This window comes from Mustela putorius, unplaced genomic scaffold, assembly GCF_011764305.1.
Source record: "Mustela putorius furo isolate JIRA1106 unplaced genomic scaffold, ASM1176430v1.1 tig00003869_pilon_pilon_pilon, whole genome shotgun sequence".
In the NCBI taxonomy this organism is placed as follows: Eukaryota; Metazoa; Chordata; class Mammalia; order Carnivora; family Mustelidae; genus Mustela; species Mustela putorius.
Window position 1 is genome coordinate 25,963,405 of NW_025422021.1, and position 13,137 is coordinate 25,976,541.

Consider the following 13,137-nt stretch of genomic DNA (forward strand, 5'->3'; position numbering starts at 1 on the left):
GATGCTGTGGTGTGGGGATACCCTGGGTCACACTGGGAGCGAACGGTTCCCTTCCTGGAGTACATGTGGAAGAGGGTATATTGCCATATGTATTTTAACTTCTTTAATTTCCTCATTACCCATTCATTCTTCAATAGGATGTTCTTTAACCTCTATGTATTTGTAGTCTTTCAAAATTTCTTTAACCTCTATGTATTTGTAGTCTTTCAAAATTTTTTCTTGTGGTTAACTTCAAGTTTTACAGAGTTGTGGTCTAAAAATGTGCATGGTATGATCTTAATATTTTTGTACTGACAGAGGCCTGATTTGTGACCATATATATATATATATATATATATTCACACACACATATATATACACATATACAGATACATATATACATCCCATATACACACACATATACATACACATATACATATACACATATATGTACATATACATATGTATATATACATATATATACACATATACAGATACATATATATATGTATAGACATATATACATATATACATATGTATATGTCTATACATACATATGTATATACATACATATAGACATATACATATATATATATGTATCTGTATATGTGTATATATATATATATGCGTGTGTGTGTGAATATATATATATATTTTCTGTCCATTGCTGTGAGTGGGATGTTGAAGTCCCCTACTATTATGGAATTGTTATTAATGAGTTTATTTCAGTTTGTTTTTCACCAATTTATATATCTGGTTGCTCCCAAGTTGGGGGCATAAATATTTACAATTGTTAGATCTTCCATAAAGTGCAATAATAATCACATCATAGGAGCCCTAGAAGAAGAAGAGTGGGAAAAAGGAGCAGAAGCTTTATTTGAGCAAATCATAATTGAGAATTTCCCTAGTTGAGGGAAGGAAATAGGCATTCAAGTCCAAGAGGCACAAAGAACTCCCCTCAAAATCAACCAAAACAAGTCAACACCAAGACATATCACAGTGAAACTGTCAAAATATAAAGAAGCAGAGGTCATTCTAAAAGCTAGGCACAAAAAGTCCTTATCCTAGAAGGTTAGCAGCAGACCTGTCCAGAGAAACTTAGCAGGCCAGAAGACAGTAGCAATGATATATTCAACAAGCTAAATGGAAGAATATGTAGCCAAGAATACTATATATCTATCAATGCTGTCATTCAGAATAGAAGGAAAAATAAAGGGTTTCCAAGACAGGCAAAAACTAAAGGAGATCATGAACATTAAACACTAAGCGTGGCAAAAAATACTTAAGTGGACCCTTCAAGTTGGAAAGACACCTAAATCAACAAAGACTAGAAAGGAACAGAGACAATCTACAGGAACAGAGTCATTATAGGTAATACAAAGGCACTACAATCTTATCTATCAATGGTTACTTGGAATGTAAATGGAATGGATGCTCCAATCAAAAGACACAGGGTATTGGAATGGATGAGAAAACATGACCCATCAATTCTTTGCTTACAAAAGACTAATTTTTGACCCAAAGACTACAGGTTGAAAAGGAGGGGTGGAGAGCCATCTATCATGTTAATGAACATCAAAGTCAAGCTGAACTAGCCATACTTATATAGGATAAACTAGGTTTTAAACCAAAGACTGTAAGAAAAAAAAAAATTTTATATATATATATATATATATATATATATATATATGACTATAACTAGGTTTTAAACCATAAGACTATAGACTATAATAAGAGATGAAGAAGGGCACTATATCATAAGAAAAGGGTCTATCCAAAAAGATGTAACAGTTGTAAATATTTACCCCAGCTTGGGAGCAGGCAGATGAATAAATCAGTCAATAACAAACTTAAAGAAACTCATTAATAACAATACCATAATAGCAAAGGACTTTAACATCCTACTCACAGCAATGCACAGACGGTCTAAGCAGAAGATCAACAAGGAAACAATCTCTTTGAATGACACACTTGATCATATGGACATAACAGATATATCCAGAGCATTTCGTCCTGAAGCAGCAGAATACACATTCTTTTTGGGTGCAACTGGAACATTCTCCAGAATGGATCACATACTGGGTCACAAATCAGGCCTCAGTCAGTACAAAAAGATTAAGATCATACCATGCACATTTTTAGACCCCAACTCTGTAAAACTTGAAGTCAACCACAAGAAAAAAAAATTGGAAGGCCACAAATACATAGAGGTTAAAGAACACCCTACTAAAGAATTAACAGATAATGAGGAAATTCAAGAAGAAATTTTAAAAATACATGGAGGCAAATGAAAATGAAAACAGAACACTCCAGAACCTTTGGGACCCAGCAAAGGTGATCCTAAGAGGGAAGTGTATAGCAATACAGGCCTTCCTCAAGAAGCAAGAAAATTCTCAAATATACAGCCTAACCTTACACCTAAAGAAGCTAGAAAAAGAACAGCAAACAAAGCCTAAATCCAGTAGAAGAGGGGAAGTAATAAAGATGAGAGAAGAAATATATAATACAGAAATCAAAAAAGGAGTAGAACAGATGAGCAAAACCAGAAGCTTGTTTTTTGAAAGAATTAACAAAACTGATAAACCCCTACCCAGTCCTATCAAAAAGAAAAGAGAAAGTACCCAAATAAACACAATCATGAATGAAAGAAGAGAGATAAAGAACACCACAGAAATACAAACAATTATAAAAGAATATTATGAGCAATTATATGGCAACAAATTGGGCAATCTGGAAGAAATGGATAAATACTTAGAAACATATAAACCACCAAAACTGAAACAGGAAGAAATAGAAAATTTGAACAGACCTTATAACCAGCAAAGAAATTGAGTCAGTAATCAAAAATCTCCAAACAAACAAGAGTCCAGGGCTAGATGGCTTGCCAGGGGAATTCTACCAGACATTTAAAGAAGTAGTAATTCCTAGTCTTCTGAAGCTATTCCAAAAAATAGGAATGAAAGGAAAACTAATTCACTCTATGAGGCCAGCATTACCTTGATCCCAAAACCAAAGACCCCTATAAAGGAGCATTACAGACCAATATCCCTGATGAAAATGGATGTAGAAATTCTCATCAAGATACTAGCAAATCGAATCTAACAGTACATTAGGATTATTCACCATGATCAAGTGGGATTTGTTCCTGGGCTGCAGTGTTGGTTCAATATCCACGAATCAATCAACATGATACACCACATTAATGAAAGAAAGGATAAGAACCATATGATCCTCTCAATAGATGCAGAAAAAGCATTTGACAAAATACAGCATCTTTTCTTTATACAAAACCTGCAAGAAATAGGGATAGAAAGAACATACCTCAACATCATACAGGCCATATATATAACACCCACAGTGAGTATCATCCTCAATGGGGAAAATCTGAGAGTTTTTCCTCTGTGGGCAGGAACAAGACAGGGATGTACATTCTCACCACTGCTGTTCAATACAGTACTGCAAGTCCTGGCCTCAGCAATCAGATAACAGAAAGAAATAAAAGGCACCCAAATCTGCAAGGAAGAAGTCACTCACTCCTCACAGATGACATGATATTCTGTGTAGAAAGCCTGAAAGACACTGCTGAAAAATTGCTGTAACTGATACAGGAATTCAGCAAAGTTGCAAGGTACAAAATCAATATACAGAAATCTGCTGCACTTCAATATACCAATAATAGGCCGCAGAAAGAGAAAGCAAGGAGCTGACCCCATTTACAATTGCCCCAAAAAACATAAGATAAGGAGCAACTAAAGAGGTAAAGATCTATATGTTGAAAGTTACAGAACACTATGAAAGAGACTGAAGAAGACACAAAGAAATGGAAAAACATTCGAGGAATATATCTGGAAGAACAGATATATCTAAAATGTCTATACTACCCAAAGCAATCTACAAATTCAATACAATCGTGATCAAAATAACACCAACAGTTTTCAAAGAGCTAGAACAAACAATCCTAAGATTTGTATGGAACCATGAAAGAACTTGAATAGCCAAAGTAATGTTGAAAAAGAAAAGAAAAGCAGGAGGCATCACAATCCCAGACCTCAGACTCTATTATAAAATTGTAATCATCAAGACAGTATGGTATTAGCACAAAAACAGTCACAGAGATCAATGGAACAGAACAGAGAAACCAGAAATGGACCCACAACTCTGGCCAGCTAATCTTTGACAAAGCAGGAAAGGATATCCAATGGAAAAAGGCAGTCTCTTCAACAAATGGTGTTGAGAAAACCAGACAGCCACATGAAAAAGCATGAAACTATAGCACTTTCTCACATCACACACAAAAATAAATTCAAAATGGATGAAAAATCTAAATGTGATACAGGAAACAATCAAAATCCTAGAGAAGACAGCAAGTAGCAACCCCACTGACCTTAGCCATAGCAACTTCTTACTAGACACATCACTGGAGGCAAAGGAAACAAAAGCAGCAATGAACTACTGGGACTCCATCAAGCTAAAAAGCTTCTGCACAGTGAAGCTGTGCTAAAACAACCAGCAGAATGGGAGAAGATATTTGCAAATGACATATTAGGTTAAGGGCTAGTATGCAGAATCTATATGGAACTCTTCAAAATCAACACCCCAAAAATAAATAATCCAGTTAAGAAGAGGACAGAAGATGTGAGCATCCATTTCTCCAAAGAAGACCTACAAATAGCTGACAGACGCACAAAAAATTCTCAACATCACTCATGATCATGGAAATACAAATTAAAACCAAAATGAGATACCATCTTGTACCTGTCAGAATGGCTAAAATTAACAACTCATGAAAAACAGATGTTGGCGAGGATACAAAGAAAGGGGAACCCTCCTACACTATTGGTGGGAATGCAAGCTGGTGCAGCCACTCTGGAATACAATATGGAGGGTCCTTAAAAACTTAAAAATAGAGCTACCCTAAAACCCAGCAATTGCACTACTAGGTATTTATCCAAAGGATACAAAAACACTGATTCAAAGGGGGAATATGCACCCCCATGTTTAGAGCAGCACTATCAAAAATACCCAAATTATGGAAGGAGCCAAAATGTCCATCGACTGATGAAGAGATAAAGAAGCGGTATTTACATACATACATACATACATATGTACGACATAAAATGGAATATTACTCAATCATCAAAAAAGAATGAAATATTGTCATTTGCAACAACACGGATGGAACTAGAGTATATTACACAAAGTGAAACAAGTCAGAGAAAGATAAATATCATATGATTTCACTCATATGTAGAATTTAAGAAACAAAACAGATGAACATAGGGAAAGAGAAGGAAAAATATGATAAAAACAGAGAAGGCAAACCATAAGAAGCACTTAACTCTAGAGAACAAACTGAGGGTTGCTAGAGGGGAGGTAGTTGGGGGGATGGGCTACATGTGTGGTATGCATTAAGGAGGGCATGTGTTGGGATGAGCACCTGGTGTTGTAGGTAAGTGATAAATCATTATATTCTGCTTCTGAAACCAATAACTATACTATATGTTAACTAATTTGAATTTAAATTTTAAAAAATATATAAATAAGAAAAAAATAAAAACCAAACCCCATATTAAAGGGAGATGGTATGATGGCATTAAGAATTCAAAATAGATACATAACCAATTGGTAGCATATTATATTGCTTTTAGAAACTTATGCAATTTTGCACTAACATGAAAAAAGCTTACAAGATACTATAAAAGTCAACAAATTAACATACATAGTTGCTTTAACACTATAATCACAACTATTTTTTATTTTTACTTATTTTTATAAAAGTACTGGGAAGAACAGGTGAGGATGTGTGAATTCTTTTGTTTTACAACTCTTCTTATCATTTTTTCTACTTTTCAAATTATCCAGAAATAGCATATATTATCTGAATTATAGGAAATATGTGTTTTATTTGAAAACAAGTAAGAAAAGCACCATGTAATAGTGATAAAGAATAAAATCTTTAGTTCTCTGACACTTGTGCACGTGCATATGTGAGTACATGGGGACATACTCAGTTATAATGAAGTGTCACAAACTATCACACTCAAAGGATTGTCAAAAAGTTGTTCACAAAACAGAGTAAATGAGAATGAAAAGAAGGGCAGAACTTTTTATTAAAATAATGGCTGATTTATGGGGTGCCTGGGTCACTCTGTTGGTTAGATGTCTGATTACTTATTTCAGCTCAGGTCATGATCTGAGGGTCCTGGGATTGAGCCCCATGTCAGGAGTGGGGGAGGCCCATGCTCAGCAGGGAATCTGCTTGAGATTCTCTCTCTCTCTCTCTCCCTCTCCTCTCCCTTTGCCCCTTCCCCACCCTCTCTTAAAATAAATGAATAAATTTTTTAGTTAATTAAAAATTTTAAAATACCATAAAATAAAGTTTGATTTAAGTATTCTATTTTCAGATTTTTCTCTCTTATTTCCAGAAGTCTCCAGAGTTACAGAATCTATGTGACTTTGGAAAATAAAAGTTTGCACCCATGTTAAATTCTATTAAAACTCTACAAAACTAGCTAACCTTCCAAACCTGGAGTTTCATGCAAGGTTCAGGAACTATCTTCTTCTACTTGGATTTATGGTTTTTGTATCAAATAAATATTTTCCCAAAACCATCAGGCCCAGTATTTAAAAGCAGTCATTGAAATTAGGGAAGACTACTTCACCTCTTATCACAAATAAATATCAAATAAATATTTTCCCAAAACCATCAGGCCCAGTATTTAAAAGCAGTCATTGAAATTAGGGAAGACTACTTCACCTCTTATCACTGTTACTGTTGCAGCCTACATTTAATCAAATGCGACTAAATTTTTACAGAAGAAACAACACAAATGAATCTTCTATTTCACATATGTAAAGAAATTTTAATATATTAGAGACATACCTTCTTGAACCCCAAAAGGTTCTTCCCTTCTATATGATTTAGATTAAAACAGCATACTAACTGAAGTACCTGAGAACTACAGTGATTGTTGCTATAGAAAAACATGGTCTCCTATCAATAGTATACTGTAACCTGAAAAAAATCATTATTGAGTTAATGACAAAAGTAATCAGATTCAGAAATCAAATACCATGAGCAAAAAAAAAAAAAACCCAAACCAAAAAACAAACTGTTAAAAGAAGGCACCCCATTACTTGTTTTTATTCAGACAAAAGAAAAATTTTAAGAAAAGATACACTATATAAGAAAGGTAATCTATCCTGTAGTCTGTTTTTAAATGTCTAATCTAAAAATGCTATTTTAAATGACCTTAATTCTCATTTTAATGCAATAATTAAATAATATTATGTCCCTGGGTCATATAAATTGTATGTCCATTTATCACTCTGTACCAATCATTGCCAATTAAATCAACTTATGAAGACAATTTTTCTTCCAGTATTATTTAACAGAAATGAGCTATGGGGAATACAGAGGAAGGCTGAGGAACAGGGTCGGGGAGGACAAAAATGAGTATAGCCCTACTTCAATTTTACCTTAATTGTTAGATTTCTTTTCTAGAAATGAGATCTTTATAGTTTACATTAGAGCAGTGAGAAACAAGTTATTAATCGACAGTTTTCCTTATTACAGTTTATTTTTGAATCAAGGTTCAAATTCTAAAAGCAAATAACTCATAAATTTTCTGCAAAGCTTTTATAGCTTTATACTTCAAATAGCAAAAGCATAAAGCTTTAAGATCAATAACATCTGATTTGTCCAAGGAAAGGCTCCACTACATGCGGCTGAATGGTTATAATGTTTTCTTTTGATTCTGATAAGCATAGTAAATACATTCTAACCACTGACTGACAACCAAACAAATCAGTAAGTGTACTCCATTCCAAAATCTCTTATCTATTAATTTCAGTGGAATAAAACAGTGCGTAAATGGAGAAAGAAAATATTGGTATGATTTCCCCCCTGCAAAAATCCATCATCAGTATAAAAATTCTCAGATTTTCCACATCTATTAGGCTCCACCCCAGCAGAAGAGCAATCAACATTTTATTTTTCTTTTTGCTTCACATTTCTGGCGGATACCTACAAAGGCAGCAATCTGAATCAATGAAACCTATTACTGATGCACTGGATATTTTTCTTTATGCCATTTTTAATTCCTGGTTATTCCCTCTTCTCATTTTATGAAGTTATAGTTCTCTTTGATCATACTTAAGTCATGCTGCTCTTCATCACATTTTTGTACTACTTTTTCATTCATCTCACTTCCTCTCTATATTCTCCCCTTTTTTTCCCTTATAAAAGACACTAGCTAGGATTTTTCTTTTCAATTTGCAATTGGCTCTGCAGGATGTATTTGACAGTTGTTCTACTATTCTTTCCCCAACTTCCCTGTATTTTCTCTCTCTTCTGTGGAGACAGCACCATATCTCCTGGCCATCCCAATACTCCTCCATTATCTCCTCTTGCCATTTTACAGAAGCTCCTTTTCTCTTAGCCCAAACCTGAATACCTGAATGCACTTTTTTTTTTTTTTTTTGGAGAGAGAGTGTGGCCAGGGGAGGGACAGAAAAAGAAAGAGGAAATCCTCAAGCAGTCTACCCGCTGAGCACAGAATCTGCCACAGGGCTTGATCCCAGGACCCTGAGATCATGACCTGAGTTAAAATCAAGAGTCGGACAGCTAACCAACTGAGATGCCCAGGTGCTCCCTGAATGCATATTCTCGGTTCTCTCTTCATATGCCAAACCAAACCAAAACAATAATTGCTGACTCCTAAGAAAGACTGCGATTACAGTCATGTTACAGTTCTGAGATAATGAAGAGGCTAAACAATAGAAAAGGATCACAACAATAAACATTTGTATCAAAGAGCTGGAAATACAGAAAATGTTGCATTGCTATTGCTGCTGTTTTCTAAAAATCCACCCCTATATGGTACAGTTAGGGGTATTCAGCAGACTTTGATTCAAGTACCAACTCCATCACCCTTTCATTGGGAGATACTGGAGAGATTAATTTGCCTAGGCTAAACCCAGTTGTTCGCAAGTCTGCAAAATGGCCATGAGCGTAATACCTACTTGTATTAGATTATTTATATTTAGATTATTTATATTTATATTTATATATAAGTAATCTTTATCATAACCTAATATAAATATATATATATAATCTTTACCATAACCTAACAAGTTATATATTATATATAACTGTCTGACTCGATTATACATATTATATATATAGCTGTCTGACTCTATTATATACACTATATATAATACATATAATATATATATAATGAGAATCATAAGAACTGGCACACGGTAGCTAACCAATACATGTTAGCCATTGCTAACACTGCACACTGTGATGATGAGCAAAATAATTTAATACAACTGGAAAAGAGAAAAGCATTTAAGATTCATTCATACATAAGCTATTTTACTTATTTGGCAAACTCAAGTGCCTAAGTGCTCTTATCCCTGTGCTAGATGGTTGGGACAACGTACTTCACTGAGCTTATAATATAGGAATTCTAGATAAAAATTAAAGACCTTTTGCAGATTAAGATTTCTGGGGCAACATTGTTAAGAGTACTGATTTTATGCCTTCACTGGCTTCTAAATGCCTGCCTCACTGCCCACACACCCTGCCACCATTCCAGAGAAATGCTTCGATTACCAACGGTCCTTTGCCAAATTAGGCCAGTGTCCAGGGCACTGGCTCCTCATCTCACTCGGGCCTGTGCCAAAGATGTAAAATTTGGTATCGATGCCCGAGCCTTAACGTTTCAAGGCGTAGACCATTTAGTGAATGCTGTAGCCATTACTATGGGGCCAAAGGGAAGAACAGTGATGATTTAACAGAGTTGGGGATGTTCCCAGAGTAACAGAAGATGGCAGGACTGTTGCAAAGTCTATTGACTTACAAGATAAATATAAAAATATTGGTGCTAAACTTGTTTAAGATGTTGCCAGTAACGCAAATGAAGAGGCTGGGGATGGCACCATGACTGCTACTGCCCTGGCATGCTCGACTGCCAAGAAGGCTTTGAGAAGATTAGTGAAGGTCCTAATCCTGTGGCTATCAGGAGAGGTGTAATGCTAGCTATGGCTGCTGTAACTGCTGAACTTAGGAAGCAGTCTGCCTCTGTAACAACTGCTGAGGAAATTGCTCAGGTTGCCATGATTTTTGCAAATGGAGACAAAGAAATTGGCAACATTATTTCTGATGCAGTGAAAATGCTTAGGAGAAAGGACATCATCATAGTAAAGGATGGAAATGATGAATTAGAAATCACTGAAGGTATGAAGTCTGATTGAGGTTGTATTTCTCCATACCTTATTAATACATCAAAAGCTCAACAATGTGGAGATGTCTGGGTGGCTCAGTCAGTTTTAGCTTTAGACCTCTTGATTTTGGTTCCAGTCATGATCTCAGGGTCGTAGGATCGAGCCCCAAGTTGGGCTCTGGCACTCAGTGGGGAGTCTGTATTTCTCCATCTTGCTCTCACTCACCCTCTGCCCTCCCTCTACTTGCACATGCACGTGCTCTCTCTCTAAAATAAAACTTAGGAAAAAAAGTCAGAAATGTAAATTCCAAGATGCCTATGTTCTACCAAGTGAAAAGAAAATTCCTAGTGTCCAGTCCATTGTACTTGCTCTTGAAACTGCCAATGCTCATCTTAAGCCCTTGGTCATAACTGCCAAAGATACTGATGGAGAAGCTCTGAGTACACAGGTTCTGAATAGGTCAAAAGTTGGGTTTTCAGGTTGTAGCAGTCAAAGCTCCAGATTTTGGTGACAATACAAAGAACTAGCTTAAAGATGTGGCTGTTGCTACTGACGGTGCAATGTTTGCAGAAGAAGGATCAACTTTGAATCTTAAAGATGTTTAACCTCACAACTTGGGAAAATTTGGAGAGGTCACTGTGGCCAAAAATGATGCCATGCTTTTAAAGGAAAAGATGACAAGGCCCAAACCGAGAAACGTATTCAAGAAATCATTGAGCAGTTAGATATGACAACCAGGAAAAGGAAAAGCTGAATGAACATCTGGCAAACTCTCAGATGGAGTAGCTGGGCTGAAGAGCGGTGAGAAAAGTGGTAAGAAAGTGCATGAAAAGACAGGGAGGGTTGCAGGTGCCCTCAGAGCCATCAGTAGCTGCTGTTGAAGCAGGCAGTGTTCTGGGAAGGGGGTTGTGCCCTGCTTTGGCACATTCCAGCTTTGGATTCAATAACTCCACCTAATGAAGATCCAAAACTTGGTACAGAAATTATGAAGCAGACACTCGAAATTCCTGTAATAAGCACTGCTAAGAATTCAGGTGTTGAAAGAGCACTGACAGTTGAGAAAATTACGTGAAGTTCCTCAGAAGTTGGTTATGACACCATGTTTGAGACTCTGTGAATATGGTAGAAAAAGGAACCACTGATCCAACCAAGACTGTGAGAACTGTTTTACTGAATGCAGCTGAGGTGGCCTCTCTGTTAACTACAGCAGAAGTTGTAATCACAGGAGTTCTTCAAGAAGGAAAGGGCCCTGGAATGGTGCAATGAGTGGAGGAAGAGGTGGTGTGGGAGGAGGCAGGTTCTATTTCCTAGAATAATGCTTCACCATTATTAATGAGCTGTGAGAGGAAACTCAAGGCAGAGGTCCTCAGTAACAACTTCAGAGAAGTCAGCTGAAGAAAATGACTGAAGAAAAGGCTGGCCAGGTGACTGGATGGCTTGGTCGGTTAAGTGGCCAACTCTCCATTTTGGTTCAGGTCCTGATCTCAGGGTTGTTGAGATCAAGGCCCACAACTGGCTCCATGTTCAGTGGCGAGTCTGCTTGAGGATTCTCTCTCTCCTTCTCCCTCTGCACCCTGTATCCCCTAATGAATAAGTAAATCTTTTTTAAAAAAAAAAAAAAAAGTTGGTATTTAAGAAAATCACTATAAGCATCAGTTTCTGGTTTCATTTGACAACATCATGCTTTACTTCTGTCACTGACCATGCTACAGATCATTAACTTTGTATTTCTGAATAAAAAGACATTTGTACAATCCTGATAACTGAGTACAAGAGCCATGTAGCGATGTACTCCTTTCAACTTAAATCACGGAGGCATTGTAACTATTATTCTGTCAAAGTCGGGATTTTAGTGCTTGCCATCACCAGATGAAAAATTAAGAAGCAGCCTTTCTTGTGGAGAGTAAGAATAATTGTAATAATTGTAATAATTTCCAATAGAAAGGATATCGTACAAGGGAGGACATGCTCAATGGTACAAAGTTACACAAAGAGATCCAAGGTATGTATTCCATGTAGAGCTCCAGGACTCACTTTTGTGACCTTGGAAAGAACACTTTGAGACAAACAGAAAAAGCGAGTCAGTGCGTTGAGGTGTGAATGGAAGAGGCAGACTTGAGACAGAGAATATAGCTATGAAACATCTAATTGTGAGCAGAGACCAGAGTTTCTGTGTAGCTGAAAGTGTACTTGAACAAGGGAGGATTTGTATACGGGTGAATGTTTGTTTTTAAGGGGAAAGATCCTTTGACAGGTCTAATGTCAATGGGAAGAAATCAGGAGAGGGGAAGAAGGCTGAGGATATGGAAGAGAAAGAAAATACTCAAGTCAAGGCTTTTAGAAACACACAGGTGTTAAAATCCAGAACATGCATGAAGGCATTGGCATATAAGCGGAAGAAGCATCAGAAGGGAAGAACGAAAGAAGTCAGGGAGAGTGATAAATTAGCGGGAGCCTCCTATCTCAGAGAGTGATTTTCTCTGCATGCCATCAGTTAAACAGGAAGAAAGGAGAATAATGTGGGGTGAGAGCATAGTACAGTAAAAAAGGCTTTACAAAAAACTGCGGAGAATGGAAGATAACTTTCTAGGATGATACATAAAAGTTGCATCTGAGTGGAGGGCTCACCCAAGGTCATGCTCCCAGATTCTTTCCCTGTTTGCTTGGTGCACCTCATCTCCTCTAATGCCCCTCCAGACGGGCTTACGCCTGCCTCCCTCTCTCTTCCTTTTTACCTTCTCCTTCCACGAAGAGGGTTAACTCCAGGTGGTGAGTATTTTATCTTGTACTTCAGTTTTTTTAAAGAAGTATATCAATGTAAGAATCAGGTTATTTTAAGCATGACTGAATCGTATAGAATACTATATGATTAAAATCTCAGAGAACTTTTAGTTAACATGGCTTGAATTTGCTGAAAATGACTGA

At 36.5% G+C, this 13,137-nt stretch overlaps 1 protein-coding gene and 1 pseudogene across 1 annotated transcript in view; one reads left to right on the top strand and one right to left on the bottom strand.

Moving 5' to 3' along the window:
- GALNT13 (polypeptide N-acetylgalactosaminyltransferase 13) overlaps positions 1-13,137 on the bottom strand; it is a 538,752-nt gene that overhangs the window by 466,677 nt on the left and 58,938 nt on the right. The gene's annotated exons all lie outside the window — the stretch shown is intronic.
- On the top strand, positions 9,589-11,528 carry LOC101687752 (annotated as a pseudogene).